Source organism: Belonocnema kinseyi, chromosome 8 (assembly GCF_010883055.1).
Source record: "Belonocnema kinseyi isolate 2016_QV_RU_SX_M_011 chromosome 8, B_treatae_v1, whole genome shotgun sequence".
Taxonomy (NCBI): domain Eukaryota; kingdom Metazoa; phylum Arthropoda; class Insecta; order Hymenoptera; family Cynipidae; genus Belonocnema; species Belonocnema kinseyi.
Genome location: NC_046664.1, coordinates 128,760,235 through 128,772,258, shown reverse-complemented (window position 1 = coordinate 128,772,258; position 12,024 = coordinate 128,760,235). Strand labels below are relative to the sequence as shown.

At 31.3% G+C, this 12,024-nt stretch overlaps 1 protein-coding gene across 1 annotated transcript in view; it reads left to right on the top strand.

Annotated features, from left to right (window-relative positions):
• The first annotated feature begins 1,297 nt into the window (after window positions 1-1,297).
• Window positions 1,298-12,024, top strand: part of LOC117177943 (inositol polyphosphate 5-phosphatase OCRL) — a 404,171-nt gene continuing 393,444 nt past the window's right edge. The window contains exon 1 of the mRNA XM_033369070.1: window positions 1,298-1,546. The gene's annotated coding sequence lies outside the window, so the exon portion shown is untranslated. The remainder of the gene's footprint in view (window positions 1,547-12,024) is intronic.

Below are 12,024 nucleotides of genomic sequence, written 5' to 3'. Positions count from 1 at the left end.
AAATAATTAACTTACGTTACGTCCCATTTGTGTTCTAAATCAACATTCATACCTTTCGAAACACAAAAGTTAAAATTAGCCTTTCGACTGAAGTGTATTTTAATACATTTTTTTAGATTAAGATTAACACGAAAATTTGAAAGGACTTTTTTTATATTAATTTTTTGATAAATTTTTTTTAACATTTCTATAGATTCCGCGAAAAAATCGGGATATTTAAGACAATTTAAAAAATTTTTTAAATATTTTTTTTTAAATTTTAACAAAAATTCGCTTCCGTTTCGGGCATTTAGAAATTTTAGAATATTCTGAGTGATTAAAAAAAATATTTCCGAAAATTTACCAAATATTTTTTAAAAACAACTTACATTTGGAACAAAAAAATGAATTTTATACTAAGATTAACTTTGAATAATTAAAAAGACAAATTAAATAGCTTAATTCTAAACCTAAAAACAACGGATTAAAAAAAAGTTTAATTTTCAATAAAAAGAAGAATTTTTAACCTAGAAAATTAATTTTCTGAAAAAAGCAACAAACTTGAAAACAAAGATTTAAAAATTTTCAACTAAATAGATGAATTTTTTACTGAAAAAGATCAATTTTGAACAATAATTAAAATAATTAAATTTTCAAATCAAAATCAACAAATTTCCAAAAAGAATTAAATTTTTAATGAAAAAGATGATTTTTTAACCGAGAAGATAAATCTTCTGCCAACAGAAACAGTGAATTCAAAAAATATATAGTAATCTTTAAACAACAAAAAGTATTAAATTTAAATCAAAATGTTTGTTATTTTCCACCTTATTTTATTTTTTTTATCGTTATGTACTAAAAAAATGATTAAAATTTTGATTAATAAGCTCTTAAATTAATCTTTGAATACCAAAAAAACAGTTATTTTTTCAAATTGTTTAAATGTGCATAATTTTAAAAATTCACTTAAGATCATTCAGATACTTTTATGTTAACTTTTTATTCTAAGCATCCCAAATTCACCTAGCATATATGCGAAATTACCCACTCTGATCTTCTCTATCGACATTGACAAACTGGAAAAATGCCGCCCTGTTTGACCGCTCAAGTAGAACCGTCTATCATCTATTTCAGTTCATAAACTGGCCTGAGTAATTGGGGGCGCTTGATTTTAGTTCGCAATAGCCTCAGGTAATAGGTGGCGCTGGCGAAAATCCTTCGAAATTAAATACATGGGATCGCCTATCTCCCACCTCATCTCTGGTAATATACGCGTAGAAAACTACGTGAAATACGTGGAGTATTATACGTTACCAACCCTGGTCTATTCTCCCTTGCATATAGGATACTCAGAAAATATGACTATAACATGAATTTATTTGTCATTTGTTAAACGTCAGATATTGAGATATTTGAGACATCACTGTTTAAGAATTGTCTGTGGAGCATTTGTTTTGGTAGTGTAGTTTTTTGGTTAGCCACACTGTCAGAAGTATATACGTAAAAGCCGTAAAATGAACAAACTTCTTTTTCAATAATATTCAAAATAATTCTGGTCTAAAAACAGGTGAGACTTATTCAATCTTGTCGAATTTTTCATTTTTTGGATAAATTAACCAGTTTAGTTATCGTCAGTTAGATCCTGATTTACAATATTTTACTATTTTATGACGATATAAGGAAGATTTATTCATAAATGGGCGTAAATATTTATATAATAATCACTCCCCTACCGATAGAAATCTCAGAGTATATGCTAAAGATTCTCACGGCTGTGAGAAGCTGTGAGAAATTCTCCGCAGGCACTCAGGAAGATATATTTAAAGGTCTAGGTAGCTCGTTTAAATGTTTTAAAGGCTTTGAAATCTCCTTTCCGAAATTGAAATAAAAATACGATCATAAATAACAAGGAGAGAGGCTGAAATTGAAATAAGAATTCGATCATAAATAACAAGCGGAAAGGCTATATCAATAGAGTAGCCGACACTCAAGGGTTCTTTGTTAAGCTTTCGGATTAAAATTTAGAAATAGATTTTTTAAACTTCATATTCAACAGCCTAAAACATAATAATTCTGAATCTACGGGCTTCGATGATTTCAGATATCTAACTTTTTTTTAAATGCTTAAAATTGGAATTAATACGACGTTTCTCGTAAATTGAATGAGATACGCCAAAAAAGACAACGTTTTTTGAATTCAACTAGAAAATTGTATATAAGTTATAATTATAAATAAGTATAATGAGAAAATTCACCAATTAAAAAAAAGTGTTAATAATTTGAAGAGCAATTGAAAAAGGGAGAGCGGATTAGCCACGATCAACTACTGTAAATAACTCTGCCCGCCCGGTACGTGACGAATACAAAAGGAACATTATATTACCGTTGCACCACTCTTAAAAGGATCTTGAAAAGGACCCAAATCTCTCAAACTATCTCCGAGACTATTTTGTTTTAAATCGACTTTGTTTATAGACTCAAATGGGCCAGGCTATTTCGCTAAAGAAAACTCAGAGATTTCTTTCGGTAGGGTACTGTATTTAACTCTGCCCGCCCGGTACGTGACGAATGCAAAAGGAACATTATATTACCGTCGCACCACTCTTAAAAGGATCACTAAAAGGACCTTGAAAAGGACCCAAATCTCAGATATGTGTAAACCTGTGTAATTACAATAATGAAAATAATAACAAAAACAATAACTTATTCAATTGAGCGATTAAAACAAAAATTAATAAATAATAAAAGTTAATAATTATTGCTGTTCCCCTACCGAAAGAAATCTCTGAGTTTTCTTTAGCGAAATAGCCTGGCCCATTTGAGTCTATAAACAAAGTCGATTTAAAACAAAAAAGTCCCGGAGATAGTTTGGGAGATTTGGGTCCTTTTCAAGATCCTTTTAGTGGCCTTTTTAAGAGAGGTGCGACGGTAATATAATATTCCTTTTGTATTCGTCACGTCCCGGACGGGCAGAGTTATTTACAGTAGTTGATCGTAGTTAATCCGCTCTCCCTTTTTAAATTTCTCTTCAAATTATTAACACTTTTTTTCAAATGATGAATTTTCTCATTATACTTATTTATAATTATAACTTATATACTAATATACAATTTTCTAGTTGAATTAAAAAATGTTGTCTTTTTTAGCATATCTCATTCCATTTACGAGAAACGTTCTATTAATTCCAATTTTAAGCATTAAAAAAAAAAGTTAGATATCTGAAGTCATCGAAACCCGTAGATTCCGAATTATTATGTTTTAAGCTGTTAACTATGAAATTTAAAAAATCTACTTCTAAATTTTAATCGGAAAGCTTAACAAAGGACCCTTGAGTGTTGGCTACTCTATTGAGATAGCCTCTCTGCTTGTCATTTATGATCATATTCTTATTTCAATTTCGGAAAGGATATTTTAAAGCCTTCAGACCATTTAAACGAGTTTCCTGGACCTTTAAAAATACCTACCCGAGTGCCTACGAAGAATTTCTCTGAGCTTCTTTGACCTAAAGAATTTATAGTATATACTCAAAGATTCTTTTCGGTAGGGTCTTAACAATTCTATAATAAACTAGTAAATTACGTATTTTCTAGAAATTAAAATTTGTATCACACCGCTCCTTTAAATAATAGTCTTTATAATTTATTATGTGTGATACTTAACATTATCGAAGTAGAAAAATTAAAAGTATGTTACAGAGAAAAAAGAAATCTTGGCTATTTCTCGTGTAATAAATTTCACTTTGTAACTGATATACATAGTCAGTAGTGTATTCGAGAAGGTGTCCGATTAAACATCACTTTATTTTTTTTTTCAAGTCACTTTTGTGTCACTGTTTTAAGAAGCAGTCTCTATAACTGACTTTTTAAAAGGAACAGTCGCCAGCTAGATTTTATTTAAATGATTTGCAATTGTGTGACGTGTAAAATTTATTCTGGAAATTGTGACGTTGCCTTAATAGCACGGAATATTCTGGAAACGTGCCTGGAACGTTCCGTGGGAACCTTCGGAACGTTCCAGTGGAATTTTCCAGGAACGTGCCATGAGCGTGTAAAATGTTCTCTGCTTGGGAACGTTCTACTGGGACCTGTGGTTAACCTTCTATTATTGTTATTTTTAATAATCAGTATCTCGTAAACCGTAAGAGATAGGTAAAAATAGATGTCGTTTTTGAGTTTTGAGTACCGTATTTACTACATTGTAATATTGTATCTATATCATAAACTTACAATAATGTTGACCTATCACTTACGGTTTATCGGATATTCATTGATAATAATAACAATAACAATAGTTTATTCTTTGAACGTTCCAGTGGAATGTTCCTGAAACGTTCAACTGGATGGTTCCTAAGTGGCGGACATTTTACACGTTCAGGGAACATTCCGTACTACTAGGGTGGTACTCAAACCCAAATTGAGCACTAGAAATTCCTTTAATCTTGTCAAAGCAATTCGATCAAATATATGTATAATTAAATGAAAATTTTGGAGTTAATAAGTGTTTCTATAGACATAACATGCATCTTTTTGTGTGAAAATTTGTCACTTTTTGTCATGCTTTTTGTTACCTTGTACACCTTTGTCAATTTACTACCTCTCGTCTCTATTGATTAAGGGGGGAATGGGGGATAATGCATGAAAAAAACGCTTTTTTTATGAATTTTTTTTAGAGATGTGGTTAAAGTAAATGTATTTAAATGTTTTGCATATTACAAAGTATTATTTTAAAAATAATTAGTCATTTTTTTGTAGAAAAATATCGTGAAATAAGCCAGTGACAGAGCAATTTCGAGTACGCCTCTTGTAAAAGATGAGTTGCGGTTCCAGCGATATTTCGACGTAGATTTATCGAAAATCAAAAAAGTTCAAAATTTACTTAAAATATAAGTTTTCCCTCCCTTAACGATTATTTTTAGGATTTAAAAAAAAATTTTGTGATCACTTGAAGTATAATATACGATTCTGTAAGAAAAATGTCGTGATTTTTTATGTGAAAAACAACGTTAATATAAAAAAAATTTTAACAAAAGTGTCGTTGGGGGGAGGATTTTCATGTGTAGAAAAAGTTTACCAAGTTTGAGAAGGATCGGTTGAGTAGTTTTTGTAAAATCGCTGGAACGGACTTTTAAAAAGTGGTTTCACGAAAAACTCGTTTGAAGTTTTAAATATTGAAAAAGTAAAACTGAAAATAAATTTTTTTAACGATTTCAACTCCTTTTTTTCCATTACACTGTGCACACTTCGCCAACGTAGAAAGTGTAGTGAAAACTAATAAAAATTATATTATTTTATAGTATTTTTCATTGTCTTCTGGCACGTTCCTATATTTTCAAGTAGCTGCGATCTATGAGGAGGGTTGGCTTTAAATCTAAAACTTCAAGAGTTCTACTCCGATTGAATTAAAATTTTGACCCAATATTTAAAAAATATTTTACAACAAAAAACAAAGAAAATTTTTTTTGCAAGTGCTTATCCCCCATTCTCCCTTTAACAGCTGCAAAAATCGCCTTGCAAGAGCGCCATTATCCATAAGCTTTAAAATCATGGAATATCCCTTAATAAAATTGTGCAGCGCCTACCGAAAAGAATCTTTGAGTATATACTAAAAATTCTTTAGGTCAAAGAAGCTCAGAGAAATTCTCCGCAGGCACTCAGGTAGATATTTCTAAAGGTCCAGGAAGCTCGTTTAAATGGTCTGAAGGCTTTAAAATATCCTTTCCGAAATTGAAATAAGAATACGATCATAAATAACAAGCAGAGAGGCTATCTCAATAGAGTAGCCTACACTCAAGGGTCCTTTTTTAAGCTTTGGGATTAAAATTTAGAAGTAGATTTTTTTAAATTTCATAGTTAACAGCCTAAAACATAATAATTCGGAATCTACGGGTTCCGATGACTTCAGATATCTAACTTTTTTTTTAAATGCTTCAAATTGGAATTAATAGAACGTTTCTCGTAAATGGAATGAGATACGCCAAAAAAGACAACATTTTTTAATTCAACTAGAAAATTGTATATCAGTATATAAGTTATAATTATAAATAAGTATAATGAGAAAATTCATCAATTAAAAAAAAGTGTTAATAATTTGAAGAGAAATCTAAAAAGGGAGAGCGGATTAGCCACGACCAACTACTGTAAATAACTGCCCGCCCGGTACGTGACGAATACAAAAGGAACATTATATTACCGTCGCACTACTCTTAAAAGGAACACTAAAAGGATCTTGAAAAGGACCCAAATCTCTCAAACTATCTCCGAAACTATTTTGTTTCAAATCGACTTTATTATAGACTCAAATGGGCCAGGCTATTTCGCTAAAGAAAACTCAGAGATTTCTTTCGGTGGGGGCCCTTCTACTTTTCCAACAAACTTAATCTTAATAAATGTATGCTGTAGTTGCAGCTGTTGAGCGAATACCTAGGTTTTGGAAGGACCCATTACAAGGGCCTCACCTCCATTTCCCTTTGCTTGATTTCCATGATTTTCATTCCACGTCTACGCCTCCTGCCTTACACTTCCTGGACCATCCAAGACCCTCGGCAAAACAATTCAAAAATGATCAAAACATGTTGGTCTAATCGAGAGAGATAGTTTACGGCATTTGATAAATATCTCAAATCACGACGCATAAAAACTGTGCGAAAACTCTCGGAACTACTGAAGTGAAATTTGAACTGAAACTTTCGTCGAAATTGTTAAGAGAGCAGTGATCTTCGAAACTTTATGGTCTTTGAAATTGAACTCTTGTTTCTTGTGCTTTATGAAATTTTCAATCTCATACAAAATCAATAAATCAATGATGAATGATTCTTATTTTTTACGTGCTGTCTTAAATTTTTTTTAACATGGAAAAAGTTGAAAAATGATCTTATTTAAAGTAATTTCTTTTTTCGTAGCAACTAGTGAATGTACAATTATTTGCATCATCATTTATTGCACATTTTAAATATATTTAAAAAATTGATACAATTTCTTATCGAAGTTTTTGATATCTATTGACAATTGAAAATAATTATCATCTTGTTAATTGATAGTTAAGCCAAAGTTCTTCTGATTAGAAAATTCAAGACCGACAAAAAAATGTTATGGCTGATTTTTATACAATTTGAAAAAATCACCAATAAAATCGCAAATTAAAGTTTCAAACATTGGTAAATATTTTATATACATCTTCAATATATAAAAAAGGGAGAGATAAGAATTATGGCTCGAGAGAACTGTCACTTGTGATTATCGCAAGTATCGGTTTCCAGATCTCAATTCCCAGCTCTCGCCTCAGCGAGCCTAGCTTTTTCCCTAGTCACATTTTTCGATAATTTATTAATTCAGTTTATATTTAAAAAAAACTTGTCTTGCTTAAATGCATATTCCAAGTAGAACTTTCTAGTAAGATACTTATAATCTGATCATTTATTAGTATCTCAGAAGAAGGTGTATACTTAAGCAAGACAAGTTGGATTGAAATGGTATGACCTTATGAATAAAATCACAAATGGAAATAGCAAGTAATATTTAGGTTCGCACAAATAAACCATGATTGATAAACAATTAAACAACGGACGGAAGGTGGGAGGCAATTCGCGAACAAGTATCCCCTCTACACACATTAGCCAGAGTGGGAGACTCGAGGCGAGCTGTGCGCGGACCCAAAAACGGAATGGTGGGGCGAACTCGCGAAGAGCTACCTCTCTCTACGCGCATGCGCAGGGTTGAGGGAAGCGAGGCGAGCCATGACGTGCGCCCCACGCGTTGTGCATAAAGTAACGCGTTCGTGCCAGTATCTCCCTACTCTTCGCCAGGCGGCCTACACTGAACGGAACGTAGTTAAAATAATCTTATTGACACGAGTCTTATGAGCCACTTCCTGCGTTATCTTTTTGCCTCTCAGATTCCCTTATTTATTTTTAAGGACATTGCTTTTTATATTGGAAAAAGCCTCCATTTCTCCTAAAACTTCCTGCAACTTTTCGATGAGAGCGAGTGTCTCAAGGAATTGTTTGTGCAACCTTTTTATAACCTCTATTGTTTCGGAATATTCTCCCTCCTCCTCTGCGTCTAAAGGACCTCCCATCTCCTCACAAATTCTCTGGTTCAGTTTTTCCAAATCTGTTTGTAAATTTTATTTTATTCCCACGAGTAGCTAGGTAAGTATAAGTCCACACCGGCAGAGCCACGCATGAGGGGGTAAGGTCTAAATACTCTAGGAGGCGACCTGGTATCCTAGAGAAACCCTTTGAGACACAACTCTCTGGTGCCAGTCAGTCCTTGGAACGGTTGTTAACGCCGTGACTTGCGGGTCTAATGGTGTTTGGTCCGCGGGGCCTATTTTATTTCAGGCCTGCCCTCTGTTTCCAGCGAGCATACCCCTATCCGCCACCCGGGGACGCGCCAAATAGGGGTATCGCCTGTCCTCCACCACAGATAATTTCAGTGGTACATGGAGTAGTAGTAATAGTAGCAGTAGCACTAGCAGTAATATTCTCTTGCACATCAGGTTTCGGTAAAAATATTTAGGACTTAAATGGTAGATCATACAATTATGTAAATTGCTAATTGATTTTTTTTTATTCAAACAACTAAAGATTATATCAACATTTTTCCGAAAATGGATCAGTGAAAAATTTCCACACCACCTATGGGATAGAGTTTTTGGTTTGTTTTTACGTGGTTTCCCCAGGAGGCCCAATCCACTGCACACTTGAAAATAATGGTTAAAATGTAGTTCAGAAACTGTCATTATTTGTCATAATCATCAACTCTGTCCGGTAGTTTATCTATGATTTCTTCATTAAGACAACCTGTACCTTGACAAGTTGGCACATTACGGAAACTTTGAAGCCAGCTTTTACGCATTTAGAACGTTTACCGCATTCCACTTTACAGGAACGAATGATCAAATTAATTATATAAGATGCAGCTGTTGCCTCAGTAGTAGAACCTGGTAATAAACTATTTTTGCTTGTTTTCCAACCCGACAGTTCTGGTTCAAAATTTGAGTATAATTTAGTGTTTGTATGTAATTAGTAGGTAGTAATTAGTGTGTAATTTATTAAATAGTATAATACACGAATAAATTGCTCTCCAACAGCTGCTAATTTACAATGATTAATATTGGGGTGGTGAAAAGTTCTTAAAATATCCTTCAAGGATTCATTTTTATTCAGTAAAATAGTTGTTTTAATATTCCCCTGCCCGAATAAGCCGGATTCTGTATCGCACCAACTAAATGCATGAGCGAATAAATGTAATCCTTTACTGATTTTTAAACACTCAGACTCTTGCAAAAGTTTCGAACTATAAACCCGAGATTTTTTTCTGGAGGCCCGGTTAAAACTGTTTTCTTGAAATAAAATTCTGCATGAAATATCTTTCAAAAGTCGTTTTTGTCGTTCAATACTTTTCGTACTGGTTTTTAATCAATTTTTATATTTAGAATTTAAGTCCTATATATTTTTACTGAAATACAACCCAATTTGGTGGCATGTGAGAATACTACTACTAGTAATGCTACTGTTATTGCGACTACTATTAACTTATATATAATAGTTAAAAAGTATTTAGGCAGGTTTAAACAGGAGCATAGCATAAGCAGACCTGCGTACGTGGTCGAGAGGCAAATGCAGTATTATTGATGATAGCGCCGGGGTGGGCTTAGAGGCGGAAGAACAGCGGTCACAACACTACGTTGGACTCCCAATCACAGGCTCAAAACTATTTATACCGCGCTCCTGATTGGTCCATCTTAAATATTTTATTACTTAAAAACGGTAGGTATTCAGTTCTCCGAAATTTTATTTTTCCTAAAAGTCATTTTTCTGAAAAAATCACTAAATTTAAGGGCGATGTAGACATAAATCACAGAGGGGATCCCGATGGTGAATTCAGTGAAAATCGTTATATAAAAAGACGTTTGGTGGCGTTTATGAGGATTTTTTGTCATTTAAATTTGCTTCGACTTTTAAATTCGAGAGAGAACTTTGAAAACTAGGTAACTGGTAAGTGAATACGTGAATAAGTAATACTAATAAATATAAGACAATGTTGAAATAAAAAATTATGTATATAATTAATTTTCTACTGTAAAATACACCATTTCTGTGATTACAGATGTTTATAACCTCGTTTTGATTTCGATTTAAATTAAATAATGTACGTTATTATTCAGTAATGAAAAACGAATGTTAATGATTGAAAAATTATAAGATGACGATTACTCAAATATTGCACGATTTTCAAATATTTCGGAATTGTTTCAATGTTTCCAAAGATGGCAAATATTTTACAAAGATTAAAAAAATTTCGCAAAGATTTTGGATAAATTTAAAAGATTTTACAAAGACATCAATGGTTTCCCAAGGATTTGATTAATATAAAAAATATTACTAAATATTTCAAAAACTTCCAAAATTTCAAAAGTTTCTTCGCAAATGTTTCCAAGTATTTCCGAAAGATTTCAATGATTTCCCAAAGGTATAAAAGATTTCACATATTTTGAAAAGATTTGGAATAGAATTAAAATATGTTACAAATACATAAATGATTTCCCAAAGTTTTCATTAATTTTACAAGTATCACCAAATATTTCAAACATATTTCTAATATTTATTAAATATTTCAGAAAGATTTCACAAAGATTAGAATGATTTCCAAAAGATAAAAAAATGTCGGAAAGATTTTTCATGGATTTAAAAGATGTCACTAAGACTTTAATGATTTTCAAAAGATTTCTATCATTTTTACAAATATGATCAAACATTTCAACAATATTTCAAAGATTTCAATAATTTCACAAATTTTTCAAAAATATTTCAAAGATTTCCAGATTTTAGAAAGAACTCAATGATTTCCCAAAGATTTCGAATATTTCGAAAAGATTTACACAATTTCCAAAATGTACCAAGTAATTCAAAAATATTTTTAAAACATTTTCAAGATTTCGAAAAGATTTCAAGATTTCACAGAGATTTCAGATATATTCAAAAATTTAATAAAGGCATAAATTATGACTCAAAGTTCTGAATAATTTCACAAATGTTTCGGAAATATTTCGAAGATTTCCAAAGATTTCAAATATTGCGCAAAGATTTAAACAATTTAACAAATATTATCAAATATTCTTAAAACATTTGAAATATTTGACGAATACTTCAATGATTTTCTAAAAATTTCAATTATTTTAAAAATATGATCAAATATTTATAAAACATTTGAAATATTTCGCAAAGATTTTCAAAGATTTCACGAACATTGAAAGATTTCGCAAAGATTTTGGATAGATATAAAAGATTTCATAGACTCTAATGATTTTTTAAAGATTGCGAAAATTACAATATTTAAGAATATTTTTAAAAAATTTCAATTAATTCCCAAATGTTGAATAGATTAAAAATATTTCATAAAGTTTTTGGATAGATGTGAAAGATTTTATCGAGGTTTCAATGATTTCCAACATATTTAAAGAATTTCAAACATTATAGCAAATATTTATGAACTGTTAAAAATATTTCGCAAACATTTCGGATTGATTATTAATATTTCATAGTGACATAAATTATTTCCCAAATATTTCAGGTAGATTTTTTGAAAAATTAAAACGATGTGGTGAATTTGATCATTCGATTTCAGAGGGGGGGGCAAATCAATACTTTGCCCCTCCCTGATTGATTCCTGGTGGATTTCTGGACAGTGATATTCTAATATTGTTAAAAGTTATGTAACAATTCAATCTACCAAATAAAAGTAAAAGCCTTTTGTAGAATAAGATTATTGTTTATTTTGTCCATAACTCTTCTTCTTTGTATTAGTAAAAGAAGATTAAATCATTATCACAAAACGCCACCTAACGTCAATTTAATTCACAGATCTATCCAAAATTAGCAAGCAGAAACACATCTGTCAGTTTTTTCGAAGGCGTCTAGTCATCTAGTAATTTGTTCGGTACAATGAGTTTCAAGTCAAATGAAATTTTTGACAAATGAATGCCAACTCCCAAAAACTATACTTTCAACTGATTTTTGGAAATTAAATTTTCAAATTAATTTTT